Source organism: Pinus tabuliformis, chromosome 3_2 (assembly GCF_031772625.1).
Source record: "Pinus tabuliformis cultivar Carrire ecotype Pingquan chromosome 3_2, CPIR1, whole genome shotgun sequence".
NCBI lineage: Eukaryota > Viridiplantae > Streptophyta > Pinopsida > Pinales > Pinaceae > Pinus > Pinus tabuliformis.
Window position 1 is genome coordinate 919120434 of NC_142302.1, and position 27749 is coordinate 919148182.

Below are 27749 nucleotides of genomic sequence, written 5' to 3' on the forward strand. Positions count from 1 at the left end.
CTCCCCTCATGCTGGAGGAGGAAGCTCGAATGAGATAGAATAAGCACTTTATAAATAGCTGAAACAGAGATAGACAAAGGGTTGGATGTTTTGGAGAAGACTGTTTTTGGTTTATGTATAAACAAATTTCAGTAATGCAAATGACTGTGTTTTCTTCTCAGGATTCACAATGGATCTTCTTGTTCAAATGTGTGATGGTATTCTTTCTTTAAGGTTCTTTTACAGTTTTGTTAATGCATAATCACTCAGAACTCATGAATCATGCTCTGACTTCCTGTATGCCTTGGCAAACTGTGGTTTCAAAGTTATGTTTGAACATATAGATGTAAAGTGCCCTGATTTCTATGAAAAGATAGTGTTTTTGTTTGCTGAGATATGAGAGACTCCATAAGCCCAATGGGAATCAATTCAATGTTGTCCAGGCAGCTTATTTTTCATGTGTCTTATAAGAGTTAGCCATCTTTTCTTGTCATTAGTCAATATTCATAATCTGTGAGAGAGCCCTCTCAGACTAAGAAGGCTAAGCCTTAGTCCAAAGCCTGGTTTGAAATAGTTACACAGAATCTTGCTGATTGGCAGCCTTCAGTGCTTGATTTTGTGATAACATAACCTACTCCTTGGACGAGACTATATATAGTGCATGGGAGCCATCGTCTCCTCACTCTTTAGAGTAATGTGTTTTCCGCATGAAGGAAGAGTGGTCAAGCTCGTGGACCAACTTTCATTTCCCGGATCACGCATCGCAAATAGTCATATACCTTCCATAAATGGTCTCTTCACGCAAGAAATGTCTCAACCCACGGTCCATCCTCCCGATGAGTGCGAGTAATTTGGAGGGATATGACTGGAACCCAGGGGGCATGCGTCCTGGTCTGCTTCGGCAGGAAAACTTTGGGTATAGGATAGGTTTCCGCGGGAGAATATGACTAGTCCATACCCCGTCCGTGATTGGAAGAGGGGTTGTTCTAGAATAATATTCTTTTGTCAAATTTATGTTTTTGGCACTCGTTGTCACTCACCTTTGTCTATCTCGGTGGACATCACCGAAGAAGTGTTTTGTTTGCTGCGCAAATGAGACAATCTTTGGTAACCTGAAAGAGGTAGGCCTCTCTCATTAAAACAAATGTTTTAAAGGACTAAAGAAGGGGTAACCTTGAAATCATATTTTATACCTGGGGGCATGCAAACCTTTTGGAGTGCAAGCAAGGGGCGGCTATTTATTTTTTAAATTTTTAGGTCCTCCCTCTAAACCTGTAGGTCTAACCCTTTAAACTCGTAGGATTAGTCGTCTCTGAACTTGCATAACGAAAGGATGCGGGGCATAGCTTTGTAAGGCACAAGCTCCATAAAAATGGCATCTTACATGAGACATTCTTATCATATGATTGGATTATCGAGCAGTTTTAGCGCATAGTTCATGCTCGTTAAAAAATAAACATAAGATCGAGCAAGTGTTTCAACCCGCGTTTAAGTTCGTTAAAAAATGAACTATCCTCTGGTAAATAACCACCGTGAATGTAACATTATCATCCATTAAAGCCTTGGTCGTGTTTGCACCGTCACCTCCACTTTTCCATTGGCTGATCATTCACCTCCATTTGATTGTTTACCCATTTTGAGGAACAGCTGCGAACAGTGATTTCACTAGCCATCCTTGTGACACTGCCGTGCTTGGAAAATTCCAACCCTTACCTGGAATCAACTGCTATCCATTTTATCACTCGTTCCTCAAAAGACGAGTCTTCTTTAAGATATTTTCATCTGACTCGTAAAATATGAAAAGATTGCCGAGTTTTGGCCTTCCAGCTCATTAAAGCGACCGGAAGAACTATCCCTCCTCTAGATTTTAATCTTTTTGGACCTGAGGGATTATTGCACAAAACGATCGAGCGCTTGTTTTGTTCGGCTCGTTAAAACTATCGAAAATTCATCCCTTCTGTATTGTTTTATACTTTTTCCGACTTAAGGGATTAGATGATGAAAAAGGACTTTTGGAGTTAACTTTACGTACCTTTTCAGACTCTATAAAAATGAAAAGGACCGAGTTATCTTTGTCGTTATACTCGTTAAAAAGATTAATAGCGAAAAACTTGTCTTTAGACGAGATCGAGTTTCACTATCGCTAGGCTCGTTAAAACATAGCGATGGGTTTGCCCGAAGGGAAATTTATAGAACAAGCATGTGTTATCCTCCTCAAGTTGACAAAAATAAAGAGGTACTGGTCAGCAATGACTGGGGAAAAATTGGGAAGAAACTCAAACCTTTTATTGGTAGCAAGTCGCTCTTGAACATGACACTTCCACTCCGTGCCTGAGTTGGGTTGGGTTGTTTCATTCACCGGTCACATCGCCATGGTCTCGCCATACCATCCAGCTTTGGGGTAAATGCTACCGATCCATCACATAAGTGTCACCGATATGTTCAAGAGAAGTCATCCAGAGAAGTCAACCGTGTCCCATCCACTACCATACATTATCCTTCATTCTTTCATGACCACCACCCTGAACCATATATCATCAGATCGTTTTCACCTCCATCAAAATCATCTGCTCCGTTCCGTGTCACTGATGTGGGATACATCAAGGCCCTCCTTTGACAGATCGCTTCTTGTCGACATCAGCTCATTATCCAAAAAGTTGATCTAGGAACACCCCCTTCAGTACTTTGAAGCTTGCATGCCTCAATGGCAAGTTTCTCACTTCCGACGACAGGTATACATCAATGACCTTCGATCGAAAGATTTTGTGTGGTGTTTGACGCCAAGTCCTTTATTCATACCACATGAATTGTGTTGCAGTACCTTGAGGGTCATTATCATTATCGGTGATTCCTCTCGCGCTTGTTAATAGTTTACATCATTGACTGGTAATCAAGCGATGTCTTTCCATGTTCGACTTCAAAACATTTCTCAAATGGATCGACTTGTACTTAGAGTGAAGGGACGAGATTGAAGACCCCGGATCTAGTTTCATCTATCTGGGCTGCGATATATATTCAGGAGAAATAAAGACATTGACATGTACAACATTGCAGAACAAATAATCATCCTACCAAAAGGATGATGATTTCATCAGAATCATCGGTCTACTATCAGACGATTGTCTGTCCTATGTACATAAAAATGAATTTATAAAGTTGAGCATGGGAATGCCCGCCTCAGCTAGATCATGAAAGCAGTATGAAAATAATGTATTGTATTGTATCTTATTACAGGTCTCCTCCTAGCATTGAATGAACTTCAGATCCTCCTAATAAAGCATTTCACCCGATAAACGACCTCATACTTTAGGGGGCAACTGTTATAGACATTTTTGTGCCTTACAGCTATAAGAATGAAATGTCCATAATCCAAGGGATCCAAATTCCCTAAAGATGTTGTTACAGCTCCTAAAGGAACAAGGTCAACCAATGACAGCTTCTCCCAGAAGTTATCCACCAAAAACCACTCAGAAATAGTCAATTCAGGATCAATTCAGATGCTCTACTAGCTGCCTGCGTTGCAAAGCACCCAAATGCACTGGCTAGGTGCGTTGCAACGCACTTGGATGCACTACCAGGGTGCGCTGAGCGGGAAATGACAAATGGCAAGCTCATTCAACGAGGTGTAAAGACCATGGAATCTTCCAGAATCTTCTCCAGTGACACTTTCCTCAATGAATTCGACTAGTGATGAGTAAGAGGCTCTCAACCTCCAAGTGGAAGCAAGAACTGACAGAGAGAAGCCACAAGTCAAAACATAAGCTGACTCATCCTCTCTGCTTACATCTATATATGGATCCCTCATCCCAGAGATCCAGAGGCTGGAATTTTGTACTTTGCAGAGAATTGTTGTTGGTTTGAGATTGAAATTATTACATTGGGTGATTTATGCTTTGTTGGAGGAGAAGAAGGGATTCCTTTGCTTGGAGGTAGATGCTAGATCGGAGCTCACTTGGTTGTATCTCCTCTTGGACTTTCTTATTCTATCAATAAACTATTTGAGTTTCTCCTACATGCTGTGTACCAATGATGTTTTGTTATATTTGCATGTTTAGCTTAATCTGATCTTGAGCTTTTTATGAATGTATATCTGTATCTTTGTGTAGTTTCTCTCTCTTGTGATCTTGCAGGAATTCGGTGAAGCTGGGCCGACAAGGGAGCAGGGAGATGGGAGCTACTGAAGAGAGGAGCGATTTGGATCAACAAACTAGCGGAAGACACAGGTTAGTTACATCCTTCCTCCTCATTTACATTTCATAAAGAAGAATACTCAATTAGTTTTCCTTGTTTGTTTCTAAGGAACTATCACACCTTAAAGTGGGATAGGGGCATTTTGAATGGATACTTTTCCCAACAACAATAGTTCCAACAAAAATAACATCATGTGCAGATGAAACTAAAGAACAATTAACATTGTTTACCTCAGTTATCGATTTTGAAATAGGTGATGAGGGATTCTCTAAGCCTTTGCTTCTCTCCAACTTCTCCAAGGCCTCTGGCATGGCTTGTAGCTGAAGCTCCAACCTCTACTTCTCCTCTTTCTCTTATTATAGAAGTCTCCTTAATTAAGTATACTATGCTTGAAGACTCTAGTCATTGCACTTCAATCCTTCCAAGGCCTCTTCCATGGATCACAAATGAAGCTACAATAATTTCTTTTCCTATTTCTATTCTCATAGAAGCATATTCAATTTAGCGTTATATTCTTGAAGTATCTTATTGATATCCTCATTTGAATGATGAGAATATGATGAAGTTGATGATTCTTCATTGGAAGGTGTTGATGGAGCATCATTCTCTACTCTCTCTTTCTCCCATTCCTCATAAGCTTCATACATTATCTCGACCATTTTGGACGTCCAGAGCAAGGCCTCATACATTTCTTTGTCATCCTCCATTGTCGCATGTTCAATTGTTCACACTCGCAATTCACATTATTGATAAGACCGCCCCGATATAAAACTTCATCAGGGACTTCTTCATCTACCAGAATTATCCAAGATCTTTGACTTATGTGATGGTTTTAGAATTGCATTTAAAAGACCATAAAAAACCCACATTTCCATGCTTAAACAGGAGGAAAAATGAAAATGGTTAGCAAATCAAGGACACAATACATTTGATAATAGAGTTCACCAAGTGTGGGTTATGTCTCTGGGGCCGGTGTCAAGATAGTGTAGGCCACTTCATATAACGCTAGAAAAGATGATGATGTAAATGGAAGACTCTTTGTCATAACAATGTCATACACCGTCAACAAGAGTGGCTTGTCACTCCATGAGACGTTCTCCCTGTGAGAACCCTCTCTCAAATTAGGCTTCCTTCAACATGAAAAACTAACAAGGTCTCACATAATGTGGCAATGAGTATCCCCTCGACATAGTTACATAGGGATCTCAATAACAATACTTAGCATGACAAGCAAATGCAATCTAACATAATGTAGAAATAATGATCCCTCCACATAGTATCAAATAGGGATCTCAAAAATAATACATCATCTCAGGAATAATGAAATGAAACATAACATGACTACTTCACATACCTTCACTTCTAAAATTAGCTGAAAAATGAAAGGCTCAACTACAAAAAATGACTGCACCACTGAAGCTTTGGCGTCACGTAATGTAAATTGACCATCCATTCATGAAATTTTGACACTGTCAAAATCTAGGCCTTCAAGAATCTTTTATATGCCCCATGATTGTCCAAATATTTTTCTCCATGTGCTAGCTAGAGACATTCTCTTCAAATGTAAAATTGATCTCACCATTGTGATCCTTATGGAATTATGAGATTTTTGAGTATAGATTTGGCTGCATTCTAAGTCTGGCGAATTTCAGCCTCCAAGGGAATCTAAAGATTCTTCAAGATTCTTGAGAGATTCTTTGTTGTGGAGTAGTTGCAATTCTGTTTCTTAGAGAGAAAATTTAAATTCACCATCACGCTCCTTATGAAAATCTGAGAAAAGTGACTCTAAAATTGATATCATTATGACAATGTGAAATTTTACCTTCTAGGGAATCTTTTCAACATCTCAAGATTCTTTGCAAAAATTATGTCTTGAAAAGCGTGTCAGCATATTTTTTCCTCAGCACTGTAAATCATAGTTCCATTCTCTCTCTCCCACTCATGGTTTACCCAGATCAGATTTATGCCACTATTGGATTGGCCTCTGTCGTCTATTCTCTCTCCCCTGTCGAATAGCAAAACCAAAGCTTATAAGGAAGATGGGTGACACTCTTTACAAACCCACCACCCTTAGCATATTGGTTAGGCATTATGCTTGAGATGGGGGGGTTGGGGGTTCAAATCCTGCTGACCTCCAACCTTATTATATACCGAGTTTGATATTTTTTTGTAACGGTTTCATATTAATACATGATAGTTTAATTATTTTTTTGGAAAATGGTCGGTTAAGCACAATATGTGACTTTTGGTTAGGTCTTACCATATCTAGTTCCAATGGTGGCAGTGTTTGACCACCCACCGCCATATATATGGTATGTAGACCATTGGGGCAGCGTGTTGGTGGCCCACCACCCCATAAATTTTTATTTTTACTTTTTATATATAATATATCATTTTGTTTATTTTTGGCCGAGAGTAGGAGTTATTAGAGAAATTAAGTGTTCGAAAAATTCAGATGGCCGGATTTCGTGCGTTGGGTCTCCGTGAATTTGTAGGATCATTAAACCTGCAACCTACTCATCTTTGAACAAAACTTTGACTAGCTCTATCTTCTTCATACGAACTCTTATTTGAGTGTTGTTCACACCATTAAAGTCAAGGCAACGGGCACTATGACCTGGTCTTGGTTCGAGATCAATCTGGCCACTTTGAATTTTGAGTTATTATAAGCCCTGTTTGACCTATGAGTGTGTCTAGAACAACCTAGATTAGAGGGGGGTAAGAGGAAAGGCATATAGAGATAAAGGTGGAGAGAGATAGAGAGAGAGGGAGTGATAAGGAAGGTGGAGAGTGAGGGAGAGAGGACAACAAGAGGGAAGAGAGATAAAAGCGGGGGAGAGGGAGTGAATAGGAAGAGATAGAGAGGGAGTGATAGATAGATATATTGGAGAAGGAGAGCATATGTTTTGGCGATGATATAGACAAATAAAGGGATAGAGATATTGATAGAGGGTAAGTGCAGAATCTCTAGTTTCCTGTACAAAATGGGGGAAGTGCAGAAGGCACAAGGGACTTCAGACCTGGTCAAGGGAAAAATCTCATCATAATAACCTTTCTCTCTCTTCTCTCCTCGCTTAGGCCTTCCCTTTGAGGTCTTTTTATACCATCTCCAAAGTAGTTTTTTAGTTAGGAGTTGGTTGGGAACAGTTGGGCCACGGGCACTAACTGGTGATCAGCAGGTAAAACCCGCGATCTCTACCCGTAAATAAGGAGTTTTATATTTTTTTAAGTGTTTTAATACATACACGTGGGTTGGATATACACAGACCCGCGTATACACGCGTTTAACTCAGGGCAATGTCGCGTATAAGGGATAAAACACCGTTTTTTAAATTTTAGGACCAGGTCTGGAAGGAGGGGTTGCCCTAGGCCATGAGTATAGCATCACAAACCATAGAGTGAGATTTGGAGCTATAACAGATGCCCCCTAATAAGGGGTACATGATCGCCGAAATATATTATGCAAGTACATGGAAAGGAAGTCTGTCAAAAACCGAGGAGGACTTCACCAGAATACATCCTCCCAAGCCACCAAAGGAGATCAGAAAGAAACACTGTCTGAGGCAGGCATACCCATGCTCAGAAAAAGTAAAGCACGTCCGCATATCAAGTACAAGCGGATCCACTAAGTATCCAAGTATGAATGACTGAAAAATACATAATGGATCATCTGATCATAATGAACAAGTACATGTCTGAATATCACATATAAGACTATCAATGATGCTGAAAGATGCAACGGATCACTGATATCAAAGACTGATCCCAAAAGGTACCAACTGAACATGATGGAATAGGATGGTACTACACTGCAAACTCAGGTGACAACATATAAGATGTCGCCATGACTGACTGTAATATATAAAGTGGAGTGGTATCAACTAGCAGCAACAGGAGCAACTATTAAGTGAACCAATGAACGTTGATACAACCTGAGGTCTTCACAGACCGTCGTGGTACATTTCTACACCATGGGAATATATGATCTGAAGTCAACCATGTGAGAAATTGTTTGATTACCGGTCATTGATGTATACCGTTAACAAACGCGAGACTAGTCACCGATAATGATAATGAGTGTCAAGGTACCCAGTACAATCTAACAAGTGTGAATAGATGAGCTGGAGTTGAACACCTGTAAGAATCTATCGATCAGGAGACAATGATGGTTTCCCACTGTCGATAGCGAAGGATCTGCCACTAATGACTGCAAACCCCAAGTACTGTCAAATGGACTCTAGATCTTTGCCCCAGAGCAATGAGTCGGAGTCAATAGGGAAAGATCCACTAGAAGGAAGGCATTAAGGCATCCTTCATCAATCTACCGCGAGTGTAACCCGTAGGCCAATAATGTGGAAGGAATCAGACGAAAAAGATGTAGTAACCCAACCGAAGTACGTTTCCAGCGTACACAAGATGTGGCTAGCGCACGACAGAAACCCTCTGAACCAACCAATAATGAAAGCTGACATAGAGGCGAGGTATCCACCAATAGGGTCAAATGGAAACCAAGGTACTGCACGAATCCCAATGTGTGATAATGTAAGCTGACGTCGAACATGAGGGAAACCACTCAGCCAAAGACCCATGATATTGATCGATGCTGAGCACAAGGTGACCTATCAATAATGAAAATAGGGCCAGGGTGCGCTCTAGGCCTGTCCTCAGAGCAAGATGTCGTCGTCGATAAGAACAAGACCCGCCAACAAGAAGTCAATGGGGACCTTCTCAAACCGGCACGAGTAAAGGACCAATATAACTGATGTGATGATAGACATGACACTGACAACCAGGGATGGCTGACTGAAAAATGAGTCAAGAGACACCGCAGAGAGGCCGACTCAGGCTAACTTCCCTTGAACAAAAGCACGACTCAATATGACTATGTGGCACCATATGATGACTCTGTATAAGTTTGCCATGCAGGAGGCACGAACGAACCCTCCATATGATTGGAAGAGATAACCAATTGGGGGAGAACTAACTCAATAATAAGGTTATGGCGTACCTAAGTCAAACTAAATACCACCCATGTGGAGGAGACTTTGTTTTGAGTGCTTTGTTCAAGGGCGACACGACTAACTCTAGCTGCCAACAATAAATGGAAATAATGTCCCGTTCCCACTCTTTTTTGGAATATTTTTTTTTTTTACTTTTTCTGTTAAGCCAGAAAAAGAATAAAATAATTCTATGGTACAGTGGAAAGAACGAGTGTCGATGAAACAGATGATCTAGTTCCGGGGAAAGGAACATTCCTATGCTCAATGCAGGGAGGTGAAAACTAGTCAGTGACACTCAAAGGTATGTTCCTTCCACGGGCCAAGGTGTGTCAAGCTGTAGAAGTCAACGGTATGCAAGGTTGATTTTGCAGATGTCATGGTCAAAAGTTGGCTTAAACACGAGTCCAAGTGAAGGTGGCTCTAGGCAAAAAGGTGCAAGCGGTCAACATGCAATGTAGTAGTACAACTCAACACAAAGGAGCCTCTAGGGTATAAGGCCAGAACAAAGCGAAGAAGCTAAGAGGAATGAGTCTTCAACGCATAAGTCATGGCGGGACTACAGAGGACTCCCGAGCCTACTCAAATCGGAGCAGCATGGGAAACAAATGTCAATGAGGTGCTAACTAGGATGCCCATGTAAAGGATGGCTCTAGCATCGTGTCATGATTTAAAGAATCGGCGAGTGAAGATGGCTTACGAACCATAACACGATGGGATCGACCCTATGACAAATGTATCGGAAAATGGAGGCTAGTATGCATAATACAACGGAAAAAATGGTGTCCCTAACCTATATGCCAGTGAGAACACGATACCTGCCATGACGGATCAGCAGTCATGGAACCGTCTCGAACTGTCGAAAAACGTCCAAAATGTCCTGAAAAATAAACCAATCTCGAGATTCCAAGCTCCCAAGTTAAAACTCACATGAGGCCAAACAAAATAAAATTTTGAAAAAATTTTGCATTTTCAAAACTTATAAAAAGAATTTTGGACTCACCATTTTTACCATTTGAGTTTGAGAGCAAAGGTTTTGGAGCAAAAGGAGCAAACTTCCCACAGCCAGATTCAACCATTCAAATTCGTCAAAAACCTCTAGGTAACTCTTATACTTAGCTTGCAATTGATTGTGACAGGTTTTAAGATTTTTGATTGATGTTTCACTGTTGAACTTTTGTCAAAAACTTCCTCGCGGCGTATACGCAGGTTGGTAATATTGAACTCGCGTACACGCGGGCCCTATACGCGACTGTGTGCACAAGGACCCGCGTATACCCCGCGAACCATTTTTAAACAAAAACTAACAGTTTTAAATCGATTTTTTCTCAAGATGCCTGTCACGTGGTGTGAAAGAGAGCATGCAGCGGTAGATAATGAAGTTATGAACAGTCCAGAAGCATTAGATGCCCTACGGGGATGTGGTTTGCTTAAATTTTTCAAATTGCCAAATATGAAAGCGAACACGCATTTGCTTCAGATGCTCATCGATTATTGGGACGTCGAGGAGGAAGCCTTTATGATCGATCAGATGCCGCTCAGGGTAGAAGTGGAGGATATCTATTTTATCACGGGACTTTCCCAAAGGGGAGAGGTAGTATAGTCTCGGGGCAGGACACGAAGTAGCCTCACGATAAAGGACTATGTACAGATATACTGCCCGGGACATCCCAAGAAGGTTGGGAGCCAAATTTCCATCACACATGTGGCGAGTTTATCACTTAGGATAATCCTGTTCACCATAGCTCGAGTGAACAGATCATCCTCTCTGCATCAGGCGTCACACCTAAACATGAGCATGGCAGTTGACTATCTCACTACTGTGTTGGACTGGTGTACTCCTCTTCTGGCCAGCATGAAGAGCCAACTCACTTGTATCAGGAGGGGACAAACCAAGAACTTTGGATACGGGACTGTCTTGTGCACTTTCTTTTTCGAGAAGGTTCCCGCACTCTGCCCAAGGGTAGCAGTTTCCATCAGCACCCCACGCGATCCACGCATGGGCTGGTGGGTTGATCTGATGAAACCTTTGCGGGGTGGGGAGGTCCCAAGGACTGCCTTCGACAATGATTTCTTCATCTGGTGGGATTAGAAGATCATCGCCATGGATGACTACCCCTATGCTGGGCTGGATTTTCGAGGAGATCCTGATCTAGCGTTACCACCGAACGCAGCATGGGGCGAGATTGGTAAGGAATTTTTGATTTTATGATTTTTTTGGATTTTTCAAATATAATGATGAATTTTGAAAAATATTTTTGATGAGATTCAAATGACTGATATGATGATCATGTTCCAGACATTGGGCCAGTACGACCAGATGGATTTCCGCAGCATGGACGGCGTGGCGGAGGAGCCGAAGAGGCGGCTATTGATACAGAACGGACTCTAAACAACGTCCAGCGACACTTGGCGAGACTGAGTTGCCGAGTACCGATGGCCGCCATAGAGGACCTTCCTAAGGATATGCAGCGTCATGTGGTTGGCATGCCACGTGACTAGGTTCGCACTTTTCGGCGCGTGGCCAATGCTATAGTTACATACTTAGATGCTCATCCTGAGCCGAGCCATTAGATATGCCAGACATGATTATGGGCATTTGAGTCCTAATTTTGTATATTTTTGGACACACATATGTACACTCGAGACACTTTATGATATATATATATATATATATATATATATATATATATATATATATATATATATATATATATATATATATATATATATATATATATATATATATATATATATATATATATATAGATATATACAGTTTGACTTTTTGATGATTGATTTTATTGTGATGAATGATTGATGTGCCAGTCTAATGTTTGATTAGCGATAGAATCAGCTAACCAATTATGAGATCTTGGAATGTGCAAATAATTAATATAAGTAAATGATCTTTGCAACAACCTCACCCTTAAATATTGGCGATATAAAGATGGATCCCTTACCTGATAAATGTTATTTAATTGAGACACTATCAATTGAGAATGAAGATACACTACCAACGAGTTGATCCAATTAGAGATTGCCTCAGATAATAAATTAATAACAATAGTATACTCGGCCATATTTTTTGAAGCAGGACCGATACACACACCTCTTGATGCCATCAATTGACCAGTTGGATAATATAGTACCCAAGCTACGGAAGCGAGATTCCGAGTGTGCCGACTAGCACCATCGGCGAACCCAAAATAGACCAAATCATCCATCAACACCTGCCACAGCAGCCCAAAAAGTGCTGATATTAGAAAACTCTCGACGATATATGTACAAATATACATAAAGTACAAAGAAGCCATTGCCTGTCCAAAACTAAGCAAAGTACTTCTTTAGGTAGAGCCCGTTTCGGGGCTTTGCCAGCTTGTTTCCTTCAAAGTCGATTAACTCATACGACCCTTTTTCTAAAACTCGTTTAATGATGAAAGGACCGTACCACATAGGCTTAAATTTGCCTGCCCCCAATGTGTCTTTATCTTGGTCATAGACCAAGACAAGGTCACCTTCAGCAAAGACTCGAGGACGGACAGACTTATCATACTATGTTTTAACCCTTTTCTTATGAGCCTCATTCACCGTGGGTGCATCTCGACGCTGCTCATCGAGTTGTTCCAAGTGAATTAGGCACTCTTCGAGACTCGAAGTCTCAGGAAGGAGCTCAACAGCTAACTTAAGAGATGGAATTTCACATTCAACTGGAAAGATGGATTCCATCCCATAAACCAACTGGAAAGGTGTAAAACCAGTAGCCGTTTTGACGGAGGTTCGGTATGCCCAAAGAGCCGAATACAACATAATGTGCCAATTGGACCGATTTTTATTGATCGTCCATTGGAGTATCGTCTTAAGAGTTTTATTGACTGCCTCGACCTGTCCAATTGCCTGAGGATAATAAGGGGACGAATGCTCCTAGCGGAAACCTAATTTAAGAGCCAATTCGGACATCAGTTGATTCTGGAAATGACTTCCATGGTCAGTGACAATCTCTCTTGGGATACCGAATCTTGAGATAACCTGATTGAAAAGAAACAATGATGTCGTGTCACTATCATTCTTATAAGTAGGGATGGCCTCAGCCCACTTCGTAAAGTAGTCTACAACCACGATAATGTACTTGCGATTAAGCGCTGAAGGCGGATTACAAGTTGTAAAATCAATACCCCACTTAGTAAAGGGACCGACGGTGACAATGGGAAAAAGAGGAGTTGGATGCGCGCGCATCTTCCGAGTAGAAATTTGACACGGGTGACAACGTTTAACCACTTCCACACAGTCTTTAAAGAGTGAAGGCCAAAAATAGCTGGCACGTAAGATGCGCTGGGCTGTAGAAAGCCCTAATAGATGACCACCACAAGCTCCACTGTGGCAGTCATTGAGCACAGACTCTACTTCCTCTAAGGTTAAACAGCGCCGAAGGATTGAATCAACCACTCAACGATATAATGTGTCACCAACGATAACATAGTTTTTAGCTAGGTGACGTAATTTTCGATGTTCATCCTTGGAGAAAGTAGAGGGGAACTTCGAAGTGTGGAAATAAACAATGATATCTCCATACCAAGGGTCGAGTGAAGCGATGAGGAATAAATGTTCGTCGGGAAAACTTTCCTCATAAACATTATCCTCTCCACAAGGTAGCTCAGAAATTAGCTCCGCGAAAACCATGGATTTCTTAGACTTGGCAGACAAGAACTCGAGATCAAATTCTTGCAAAATGACTATCCATCTATTATATTTGCCCCCAATCATTCGCTTACTGAGGACAAATTGAAATGGATTGACCGCCGCTAAGACAAAAGTTTTGCGTAGCAGGATACAATGACGAAGCCGCTGGACAGCGTGGACAGCTACCAAGGCCAACTTCTCAACTGGAGAATAGCGAAGTTCAGGACCTATCAAACCTCGGCTCAAATAATAAATCACGTGCTCAGTGAGAGCATCGTCCTCTTGAACGAGAACCATACCAATGGATGATTCTGCTGCAGCGAGATATAAAAGGAAGTCTCTACCATAATCCATTGGACTCAAAAGTGGGGCAGAGACTAATGCCTTTTTCAAAGCATCAAACGACCGCTGTGCAAAGTTGTCCCACACCAATGGAAATGCTTTCCGTAGCAAACGCATGAACCCCTTAGTGATCTCGGCATAGTTTGCTATAAACTGTCTTAAGAAATTAGCCTTCCCTTGAAGACTTTGAATTTGTCGAATTGAGGACGGGGGAGGCAATTGAATTATTGCCTCAACCTTGAAGGGATCAACCCTAATCCCTTCATTGGACACGATGAACCCTAACAACCGACCAGACGTAACTGCGAAAACGCACTTGTTGGGATTCAATCGGATTTTATAAAAACGACATCATTCAAAAACCAATCGAAGATGACTAGGGTGATCAGTTCTCTTTCGAGAACGAGCAACGAGATCATCCAAGTATGCCTCGATCACATGTTTGATGTCGTGGAAAGCATATGACATGGCCCGCTGAAAAGTGGCTCCAGCATTTTTAAGACCAAAAGGCATCTTTCTATATGCAAAGGTACCCCAGGGACATATAAAGGCTGTCTTATGTTGATCTTTAGGACGGATAGAAATTTGATTATAACCCGAAAAACCATCCATGAAGGAAAAAATTTCATTACCTGCACACTTGTCGATAATCTGATCAATGAATGGCGTGGGGTAATTATCTTTCGGACAAGCCTTGTTTAGGTCCCTAAAATCGATGCATACTCGGATTGTTCCTTGCTTTTTATCCAGAGGGACTAGACCCAATCAGTAAGAGGAACAGGGTATACAAAACCCGCCCTTAGCATCTTCTCAACCTCATCTTTGATAGCTGCCGCTTTCCGAGGGTTAACCGGCCGAAGCCTTTGACCAACCGATATGGCGTTTTCATACGTCATGATCTAATTTTGAACTATAGAAGGATCAATGCTAGGCATTTCCTCATAAGACCAAGCAAATACATCATGATATTCCTTGAAAAGGTCGGTGCAGATTTGAATTTCTTCAGGGGAACTCTCAATTTGGATGAAGATATTCTCGATGACATTAGGGTCCCTAGGGATGTTTATAGGTATCGTTTTTGAAATCACCGACATATTACCTTTGGCACGAATGTGTGTTGGAGCCAAAGGATTCGACACCGTACAAACATCACTAGTAAAGAGCTCGGAGAATCTAGATTCTACTTCCTACAATGGAAGAAGAAAGTACGAACGATGGTGTAAATCTTCCCAAGGTCGATCTATACCCATCATTACTTCAAGGATTGCTTCTTCAGAAGGTAAAACCGAATCTAAGCAGTCCAAGGCAGAGGTAGAATCAAGGCTCTAGGCTGGGGCCACATGACCATCTAACTCCTGTTCGGAAAAAAGAGTAGAGTGGTTGTCTGCAGAGTCTACGATAAACTGATATCTAAGCTCAGCTGTAGATATAGGGAATGCCATTCCATTTACATCTCCTTCAACTAATGTGGTTGTAGGTGAAGGCAAGGTCCAAGGGTCTAAAAAATAATGAGTTCGTAAGAACTCTTCTCGAGGAGACTTCTGAGATGATGAAATAACATTGATTTTAGTGAAAGGAGATGGAAGATCAAATGTACCCATCAATGAGGAATACATCCCTACTCCTAAATTCTCAGTAGGCGGGCGAGGGTTATCCACTAAAGGAACAGTAGCGTCAGAGCTTTCCTGAGGATCAACTGGACAATAGTCCAATTGGTCAACCTTAACGATTTTCCCCTCATGAGGAAAGCAAATGACACGAAACAAAGTCGAAAGAATGGCGTCCATCTTGTATACCCAATTCCTTCCTAATAGGAGATTATAGTCTAGGTTAGCATCTATGAATTCTACTTCGATATTGACGACCTTACCTCCAACACATATAGGAAAGGTCAGGATAATCCCATGCGGCGTATGAGAATGACCATCAAATGCAGTCAAGACGGTGGGTGAAGGAACAGCCGAAGGTGATCCAATAGCCTTTCAGCATGACATCGACATTACACATGTGGAAGCTCCTTCATCTATAACGGTACGAAAAATATTGATTTTCCGGTATGTAGACTTTATTTGGAAATCCATATGATGAGGGAGTCGCTTTTTGACATTTAAAATGTCCAAAGTGAGTACTAAAGAGTTAGCTAGATCGACTGCTCCAATCACGGAGAGTAAAGCACTTCTCTGAGCCGGACACGACTGGAGAATCTCTAAAGTGGACATGGCACACAGACTCTGAGCCAGATCCTCCACAATGGAGTAATTCTGGGCGGCCCTAGCATTAGGATTAATAGTCGTGCGTTTAGCGGAACCTTTCGGTATCCGTGGTATAGTCTCGACAGGGGGTCGCTCAATATGAAGGTCAGTACTTCCGGGAACAGTCTTGTCCTTGGAAGTTTCGGCTTCACCATAATCACGTGACCGAGTAGCCACATGGATGTTAGAACCCATCATGAAAACATTTGATGATTTTTCCCCTTCCTGGTTTCCCCCTGCGGAGGTTCCAAAGTTTGAACTCGCGCCAGCAAGAAGTTTCTGCCCTTGGGGAAACCTGTTGGTTAACACAGCTTGAGAACTAGAAGTCCCCTGTTGTCCTAACAAGCACTGAGCATCTTCAATCTTAGGGCAGAGATGAGTTAGATGGTCTCCACTGCACAACTTGCATGGAAACTTAACTTTCTTTCTCGACTCATTTCTACCACCACCAGCATTGTTGCCGGATTTATTTGCATCAGGCTTCCCATCCTGGTTCTTTTTCTTAACTCGTCCTTTCTTTTTCCCATTGGAATTTTGATTTCCTTTGGGGTTATCGGATTGGACGACACTAATTGAAGAAGTTTGGGAAGTGGGGGGATTAGACGATGTGATTTGGTTGCTAGAAGCAGTTTGCAAGGACAACTGTTGCAATTGATTCAACAAGTTCACTGTAGTTGTGTCTACTGACCCAACGATACCATCCGCGTGTGGACCTGGCTTCGACTTAGCTACGTCAACCTTAGATCCATGAGCATCTGGCAAGTACTTTTGTAGGATCCCATATTGAGAGTAGATCAATTCTAATTGTTGGGCCCTAAAAATGGCTTGCTCCTCATAATAGACCTCGGACATGGAGACATCCTTGGAGATCTCGGGTTGTAAAGACTTCAAAAACCACTCGAGACGGTACTCCGGAGGGATTTTGGCTTTAATGAGCCTCTTTCTCTGTCTCCATTCCTGAATATGGTCAGAAATGTGGGTTGCCTTATCCTGAAGAAAGGTGGCCAGAAGTTCAGTTTCGGCATCATAGCGAACAGGCAACTGGAAATATTGGCTAAGTCAGCGAAAGATGTAAAGCTGCCCCCTGCCAACTCTATATACCATTTGGCCGCATTACCAGTCAAGGTGCGCTGAAAGAGTCTCAACCTAATCGAGTCATCGATAAGGGAGTTAGATGAGCACCACAAATGGAATGTGGTCACATGGTCGCTTGGGTCTTCACCACTCTTCCCTTCGAATTTTGTAATGTCCGAAGGGAGTTTGGTTGGGACCGGAGGCCAAGCCGAATTGTACTTGATTGGGCCATTCGTTAACTTAGTGAGATCTGGCAAGTTCAACGTTGCCAGAAACGGAAGCCTAGGAGGACCTTGGGGATTCCACCCAGACTGGGTAGAACTCCCAAAGTTCTGAAAAGATTGTCCTAGAATTTGGGAGGTACCAGGCTGCCCGAAGTAACCAGTAGAACCGACTGAACCAAAAGGCAAGCCTTATGATCCAGAAAAATTCAGACTTTGAGCAACTCCAGCCGTATAGCCTCCATAACCAGCAAAGTTTCCTCCTAAAGGATTGTAACGAGTTGATAACCCCTGATACAGATTCCAAGCTGAAGCAAGGGGAGGAATACTTTGAAATGAACTAACCATGGAGTATGGCCTATTCCCTTGTTGGCCGATAAACGGATTCCCAGTTCCTGTGCTACTAACCCCAGGGTTGTTCCCACCTTTGAAAGGATTGCTGCTTTGACCTACAGAAGAAAAAGGCATGGATCCTACCGTCGGGTTGGAATGTGGTATATGACCACTTCTGAAAGGAAAACCCTGGAATGAAGCCAATCCACCCATCATGGACATAGCGGCACTAAACGGAACCGATGGAATACCCTGTGAGTGGGTGCCAAATGGGAGGAATCTGTTGTGGTCACCAACAACCCCCCTTCTTCACTTGACATTAGCAATAACGTCAAGAAAAGAGGGGACCTTGAACAAAAATCCCAAAAAATATTTTTCTAAAGTTTTTGTATTTCTCTCCCTAAGGCTTAAATCGCATCGCAAAGAAGGGCCGAAGCATTGCTCGAGCGCGAAAAGCAAGACTGCGAAGGAGCGATGCGAAGTTCATCGCGTCGCATACATCACACGCACCCCTTTAAAAGAAGACCTTCGAGAAATGTCGATCGCCGATATGCGATATCGCAAATCGCAAGCATCACGCTATACGACATAACCATTAAACACAATTTGCGATATCTGCGATTTGCGATCTGCGATGGCAGCGATTTGCGATCTGAAAAGACTTATCACACGATAAACCCAGGATTAAGTGCGCGCCTTGAAGGAATTTAATGACCGCATGCTTGAGTATCTAGGAATGATTGCATTACATTTATCGAAGAGTCAAGTCATGATGAATGTCAGGGTTATGCATTCATTAGAGATTAATACTTTCACGTCAAATCTTTTCATTTCCCTTCTTCTTTGCGTAGACTGCAAGACACGCAACTAATATAAGTTTATATGCAGGAAACATTTGAGGGAAAGAGGAAAGCGCCAATCAGATAGTAAAGAGAGAATGCCTCCGCAAACGGATGCCGCATGCAGCAGAACCGCGGATTCCAGACTATCAGCCAACCGGCACCGATGAAATTAGACTATTCAGGACTCAGAGTCAAAGGCGCACAAAAGCAGCATGTTCAGAAAAGATCCTGAAGCTAAGACTTGGTAAAGCAGAGAAAGAAGCGCATGAGAAGGAAGACGCTTCAGGAAAACCTGGAACAAAGAACGGAAACAATTCTTAAAACAGGGGGATGTCCATACAGCACGACTCCTAACCCACTCAGTCATTCGCACGACCGGAAACCGAAAACAACAACAGCAAAATCAGTTCGAGAAGAACCTGGGTTATGCTAAGTATACATGTGGCGAATACACCCAGCTAGAGAAAGGTTTTCGAAAATATCTTCTGGTCTGCCGGAAGGAAGTGCCAGCTCCTGTTATTTCCACTTTTATCTCCAGAGCGAAAGAGGAAAGCGGCCAGCCGACTCTTCCCAGGGAAACGCTGCACTGTTGACAGCACTAAAGAGAATATACAGAAACGGTCAGAAATTAGATTTTAAGTTTAGAAATAAAGTTGCTTTTAGTAAAAGGACGGTCATTTGAAGCCGATTCCCTAATTTCATGTAATTAAGATGGATTAGTTAGTAGTATTTAACCCTTCTCATGGTTTTTGGAGAAGGGTCCGGAAATCTGTCAAAAAACTTATCCTCATAACATGCACTTCTGCACCCTCAGAGGAGGTTTTTGATGAATAGATGGATCAAGATTTATTTATGTTTGCATTTTAATATCTGTTACTGATGTTGCACTTCTGTACTCTTAGCTGATGTTAGAACAAGTAGAAATAAATCATTATTACTTGAAGTTTATTGGTGAAGTTAGTCATAAATGGTACTTTTATCTCTTGACTAGATTCTGCTAGTATCCCTAAAGTGATATGTAGCTAAGTTCTTTATATGTTATTGTATGAATGTCTGCATTACCATTTGGCACTTCTGTACGGTGGGATCATTTAATCATGCTTAACATATAGAAGACTGATTATGCAATATGCTGTTCACAACTATTCTGCCTAACTTCTTATGCAGAATGGTTTATCTTTATTGGTTTATATTCTGATATCAGTTGAATGATCTTTATTACCAGCTGCTGTTAGAAATCTCTCTAGATCGCATAAACAAAAGAAAAAAACCCCGGGTTAGCATAGATCAGATGTATTTCTCTTCATTAGATTACATTAGCATAGAGTTAGTTTAGCAGTTAGAATCAAGACTAGTTTAGAAAAACCTCTAGATTAATATCATCAGACTCTATGCACACACACACACCCATCACATTGGGAAACTGGTCCCATTACCCCCAGTCGGACCCGCTACTCCAAACGGGCAAGGAGCCGCCAACCAGGTTCCGGACCGGGTGGGTATCCCCCTTGTTGATGACCCGACTTTGGGCCCCTCAACATTTCTGGCACTAGAAGGAGGGCCGAGCTATGAATGGCACATAATTCAAAATTCAAATACCATTCTAAGAGAAAATCACCCTCACCAACTTCCCCGACTTCCCCGGTACGACTAAACTCGGAACTGGAAGTCGCTCGGACATCCACCGCTGCTATACATCCCGATACATCAGAACAACTTATTGCCGATCCCCCTGAAGTTCAAACCTTGATCAGTAATCTCCAGGGATTCTCTATTTTTAACCAGAAATCTGATAAATCTAAAGGCAGCTTGACATCGCAATACAACCCTGCTCATCCCCTGACCCGATTGAAGAGTGAAAAGTTCGGCATTCAGCCAACTGAAATCCCTCTCCCCACTAGGAAAAGAGCAAGGAAAGCACTTCAAGAGTCTGACAGAGAGACTCTTTCATCCACCTCGTCCATTTCAACTCCCTCTCCGCGAAGTCAACCACCCACATCTCCACCTCAAATGACTCATCCATCTTCTGCAACCCTTCCTCCACAATCGTCAAAGATCGTAACATCTCTATCTTCTCAACCTCGAAGATCATCTTCTGCACTTTTATTAACCAACAACTCAGCAATGGCACAATCTCCATGGAACAACGCTGGGGCGGTTTTAATGCCTCCACCCTGAGTCCAATACCTACCCATCCTGAGAAGTGGTTACCAAAGTTCAATCCAGAAACTGGAATGCTAGCTGAAGAACATATCAATAATTTCATGCTTTCTGTTAATCTCAACGGGGTCACCAATGAAGATGCCGTGGTCCGACTCTTCCCCTATACGATGCAAGGGACATCCGGGTCATGGTACTTTTCGCTACCCTCCGGATCTATCACCAGCTGGGATATTTTTCAAAATCAATTTCTCACCAAATTCGGCGATGATAGATCGACAGCGACACTGATCAACGACCTGTCCAATCTTAAAGCTGAGGCTAGGGAACCCATTAAAGATTTTGAACTTACGGTTCAACAAGATCCTCAATAAAATCCCCGCTGCTTCCCAGCCCAGCGAGGAAGTAAGATGCGAATGGTACATCACAGCCTTACCTTTAAACTTGGCCATCTTCGTAGATAGGGCAAGCAAGACAACCTTAGGCGAAAACTTGGCTGAGGCATTGGCAGTCGAAAGACGCGTAGTAGCCCTAGAAAAGAGATCTACAATCGAAGAGCGTAAATCTAAGAAAATCTCTTTCAAAGAAGAAACCAAGAAGAAGCAAACAAAGGATCCTTTCGACATGGAAGGATTACAAAAAGTCTTGAAAGCCATGTCTAATGAGATGATTGACATAAGAAAGCAAGTAGCAGAATCGTCCCCAAGAAAGCCTTTTAGGAATTTCAAAAGAAATCCCCCTATGGAGACGAAGCCACCCAACGTGGTCTCAAATGTGGAATCTGAAGAAGAAGAAGAAGAGAGCACCATCGAAACGCAAACCGACGACGAAGAAGTGGTGGAACTGCAAGGAATTTGGGATTTCATCCTCCCACAAGAGGAAGATCAAGAAGCACTTCCGGTTAGCACACGAAGCAAAAATCAACTTGATCCTCCCCAGACTACCCCAAAACAGAAGGGCACAAGTGTTGGGGGGAAAAGTATCTAATGCAGAATGCCTCTATCCCACTCTAAGGGTGATAGTACCTCAGCAACAATTGAATGCAAAGCTATTAAAATTTTCTTCTTTATGAGATGAGAGAGGGAAGAAAAGGATGATCTACTAACCGTTATCTTGCGCTAATAGTCGATCCAGTCTTCACTCCTTGCCGCTTGCTCCTGGCTCCTTGCTCTTTCACCGGCCCAGCTACACACAGATCCTGTAAAAGCACAAGAAAAGGAAACTACAAGAAGCATGCATCCATAATCGATTTAAGGATTAGCATGAACCAAATATACAAGCATCAATTCATCATCAAGATACATGCATATAGAAGAACCTCAAAGCTTTATTAACAATAGAAGTAAAGTTCTGAGAGAGTTACAACCATAATAGGCCCTAATCCAGCAACACCTCCCAGCTGAAAGAAATCTCCTCTTCACCTCCTTCAAGCAAGACACCCAATAGCTCTATTCTCAAACCAACAGCACTTCCTTACTTGCACAAAATTCCAGCCCCCTTAGACCTCATGAGAGAGATCTATATATAGGGTTTTGGAGAAAGGATGAGTCATCTTGAGACTGGCCTGAAGCTGACTTGTGTCCTCTCCCACTTTAGTTAATCTTCAGTTCTTGAGTCCACTTCGAGAATCTTGCTTACACTTGGAGATCAAGACCCTCTTACTCATCACTAGGCGAATTCCTTGACCCAAGTGTCAGTTTGGAAGCTTCCTGGGCAGTTGACACCTTGCAGAATGACTGTGCCACTTGGCCAATCTCACCCAGCGTAGGTAGCCTTCATTAGTTTTGACCTTCAGCGCAGGTACAAGGAGAAGCAGTTGACATTTAGCGCAAATGCTCAGTGGAGCAGCTGACATGATCCAGAAATAGCCTGTTTTTGAGTGTTTTCATGTGGAGAACTGATTTTCAATGCTGTGGTTTGTAGACCTTGTTCCTCTAAGGGTAAGAACAACATGTTTAGGGACTTTGGATCCCTCAGATTATTGACATTTCATGCCCCATGTTGTTAGGCTCAAAAATGTCTATAACAGCAAGCCCTCCAGCGAAAGAAAAGGTCGCAACAAAGAAGACAACCCCTAAAGTGACCTCATTTAGTCCAGTCCAATCAGAGCAATCGCCTCCATCAAAGACACTAATAGTGTCAGATGAAATGGAGTATAACATCATCGACGACATGAAGAAGACTAGGGCTAATATCACCCTGTACGAGTTGAGCAAATTGAAACACCAACAGAAGATCATGATGAAAGAGTTACACGCCATACCTACTGCACCTCTACCTATAGCTATCGCTTCCCATAATATAGGAAGACCCCCAATCAATGTGATCAATAAAATCGATCCAAATGACATCGCTTTGATTGGAGGGAGGTCTAGATCTCACACTCCTCCTTTCCTCCTCACTTATGAGATCCTTAACAGAAACGTGCATAACTTCTTGGTTGATTCTGGTGCTTCAACCAATATTCTACCCAAGTCAATATGTGCCAAACTTAATGTTCAACCGCAAAAATCCGCAGTGCGCATAGTTCAACTTGATCGATCACAAGTCGAAGTGATAGGCGAACTTAATCAAGTGAACATAAGACTGTCGTCCAACCCCAAGGTATGCCAGGTCATCGATATTCTAGTTGCTGACATCCCTGAATTTTATGGTCTAATTCTTAGCAGGGATTGGTCCGAGAAGCTCCACGGATACTTTTCGACTGACTGGTCACACATGTGGTTACCCTTCAACGGGAAGCCAAATCAAATAAAGGTTGAACGAGAACTGCACCAAAAGTACATAGTGACGGATTTGGAGGGAGAGAACGAAGCCATAGCATACAACAGCAGCATCATAGGCAACTACTCGGTAGACTCTTTCCTTGGAAATTTCAATGCTCACATATCACCATATTTAGAAAATTCAGTCGTGTCCCAAGTAGAAAACTTTTCCCAGACTGATGATTCAAAATGTGTTAGTTTCTTAGATAACCCTGTAAATACTTATTTATTTTGGAAATTATATTTTTATGGCTCTAAGTCCAATGAGGGAGCGGGAGCAGGATGCGTTTTGATTAGCCCGGACAGAAATAAGACCATGCTCACATGCAAGCTGGAGTTCAATTGCATGAACAACACAGTGGAATACGAAGCCTTGGTGCAAGGCCTATACAAAGCAATCGGCTGCAACGTCAAATATCTTCAAGTCTTTGGAGATTCCGAGATCATCTTCAAACAGGTACGTAACACCATACACTGCCTGTCTAGTCATTTAAAGCACTATCAATCTTTAGTTCAAGATCTCACTGCGCATTTTACAGCATTCAATATTTCATCAATCCCAAGACTTCACAATGCAAGCGCAGACCTGCTAGCAAACGTAGCCTCTAGAGTCATCCCCTCCGAAGACTTTAGTCCAGATAGGCTTTCCATAGAATTAATTTTTAAACCGTCTATCCCTGACAACATCACCAACTGGAGAGTATTCAACGACGACCCAGACATCGTAAGTTTCCTTACCTCTGAAGGATCCTACTCAAACCAGATAATCGACGAGGACTGTCATGACCACCAAATACAACAAAATGGAACTGATAATGCTATACCCAAATCAGTGGTCAAATTAGAAGATTTGTATGACTTAAAAAGTCGGTTCAAAAGGTCAGCTAACGCCAAACTTTACAGTTCAACTCTGAACTATGAATCAGTGAACTTAGGAACCGAAGAGAAACCCCAAAACGTCAATCTAGGCCAAGGCCTGGCTCCTGAAGAAAAGTCAGCATACATCCGTCTTCTACGACAGTACAAAAACGTCTTTTCCTGGAACTACGATGAGTTGAAAACTTATAACACTTCTATCATTCAGCACGCTATCCCTATGATTGACAACGAGAAACCCGTCCAACAGAAGCTCAGGAAAATCCACCCCAACCTGGAAAATCAGATAAAATCTGAGCTGAATAAGTTGTTGAGAGCCAAAATAATTTTCCCGGTCAGACATTCCAAATGGGTATCCAATATGGTACCTGTTAGGAAGAAAAACGGAGATATTAGAATCTGCATCGACTTCCGGAATCTCAACAAAGCCTGTCAGAAAGACAATTTTCCCCTCCCACCTATGGAGCAAATATTATAGGTTGTAGCAGGCTCAGAATTGATGTCTTTCCTAGATGGATTTTCAGGATATAATCAAGTGCTGGTACACCCAGACGATCAGCTAAAAACCACCTTCCGAACTAAATGGGGTACCTACGCGTATCGGAAGATGCCATTCGGTCTGATCAACGCCGACGCTACTTTTCAAAGAGCTATGGACATTGCGTTCAAAGGGTTAGTCAATAAATTAGTAGTGATTTACCTGGATGATATAACTGTGTACTCCAAGAACCGAAGCGACCATCTCAAATATTTGAAGCAAATCTTTCAAAGATGTTTAAGGTATGGAATCTCGCTTAACCCGAAGAAATCTTTTTTCGCATTGAGTGAAGGAAAATTGCTAGGGTTCATAGTGTCCAAATCGGGCATTCACATTGAACCTGGCAGAATCAAAGAAATTTCCGAGATATCCATGCCCCATAACAAAAAGACCATGCAATCTTTCCTAGGACAGATCAATTTTGTGAAAAGATTTGTCCCAGATTTTTCACGTATTATTTCTCCTTTACAAAAAATGATAAAAAAGAATTCAACCTTTAAATGGGGTCTAGACGAGCACGAAGCGTTTAACTTAATCAAACAAGCCATCATCAACGCTCCATCCCTAGCAACCCCAAATTTTTCAGAACCATTCATCTTATACACGTTTGCCTCAGAAAATTCTTATGCTACGATCTTGACCCAGGCAAACCAAGAAAAGGCAGAAGCCCCAATCGCATTCTTTAGCTCAAACTTACAAGGTGCTGAGCTGAAATATTCGGACGTAGAGAAACAGGCGTATGCCGTTTTCAAAGCGGTCAAATATTTCAGACCCTTCTTGCTAAAGGCCCATACCAAGGTCATAGTACCATTCCCAGCGGTAAGAAACCTCCTGATTCAGAAAGACGTGGGTGAAAAGAGAGCGAATTGGATCACCGCCTTGCAATAATACGACCTGGAAATCAAGCCGGCACACATCGTAAGAGGCCAAGGTTTCTGCAAGATGTTAGCCGGAGCATCACAAATCCCTGAAGAATCGCCTGAAGAGGTACACACGTATGAGGTAAGCCTAAACAACGTAGAATCATTTTATGCTGACATCATTTATTTCCTGAAAAACGGATATGCTCCATTTCACCTGGATCACATCAAAAAGAGAGCCCTGAGGTTGAAAGCTAAATAATATCAGCTCGTAGATGATGTCTTGTTTAAAAGAAACTATGATTCTGTGCTTCTTAGATGTCTTGAGAAAACTGAAGCCAAAAAGGTTTTGCAGGAACTCCACGATGGACCAACAGGTGGACACTATGCTGGAGAAGCCACCGCACACAAAATCTTACGTGCAGGATACTACTGGCCCACGTTGTTCAAAGACTCCTACAATCACGTAAGAAAATTCCAAGTTTGCCAAACGGCTGCAGGGAAACAAAAGAAGTCATCCATGCCACTGCAGCCGGTTAACATCGAACAGTCGTTCAGCCAATGGAGCCTGGACATAATAGGTGAGATCGTTCCTCACTCCTCTAAACAGCATAGGTATATCCTCACTGCAACTGACTATTTTACTAAATGGGTAGAGACAGTTCCTCTCAAGACAGCTAATTCTGAAAACATTGTTGAATTCATAGATCAGTTCATCATTACTAGGTTTGGATTGCCAACGGCCTTAATATTTGATAACGCTTCATATTTTTCTGGAAATACCATGACTGAGTTCGCACTCAAAAGAGGGTTCAAAATAAAGTATTCCGCCAACTACTATCCGCAAGGTAATGGGTTGGCTGAATCAACGAACAAGAACCTAATCAGGATCATCAAAAAGACAGTCGACCAAAACCAAAAGAATTGGCACAAAGTGCTGGTAAACGCCTTATGGGCAGACAGAATTACCAAGAAAGCCTCTATCGGGACTTCTCCCTACTCACTTCTTCCTACTCACTTACTCATTCCCTCCTTGTCCTTAGTGCAATACATTGATGAAGTACCTACTTCTCCCTTACAACTAAGGCAAATGGAAATAATCAAGTTAGAAGAACGACGAGAGCAAGCCAAGAAAACCCATGCTCACCACCAAGCGCTGATAAAATCCTCTTTTGATTCGAACATAATGACCAAAAAAAACTTTCAGATGGGTGATTTAGTTTTGAAGTGGGATAAGGCTCACGAAGAAAAGGGCAAACATACGAAATTCCGGAAGCTATGGCTTGGTCCTTTTCAAATCGTAGAAGTCATAGGCCCATCGACTTTTGTGTTGCAGGACTTGACAGGCAGGAGAGATTCTCTGCCTGTAAACGGACAAATCCTCAAAATGTATTTCCCATAGAAGGTCATCCTTCTGTTTTTGTAGGATAATTTTAATTTTTTTTTTTTACGTTAGTTTTCCATTTTTTTTTTCATAAATAGGGTTGGTTGTGAACGATCATAAATAGTATTCATGAAGAAACATACCATTTCTCTATCAGATTTTGATTTCACTTGTATAAATAGCAAAACTTTTCGAAAAATCTGACTTTTATTATTGACAGGTAGAGTTAACTTTAGCCTGAATGTGATGTTAGTT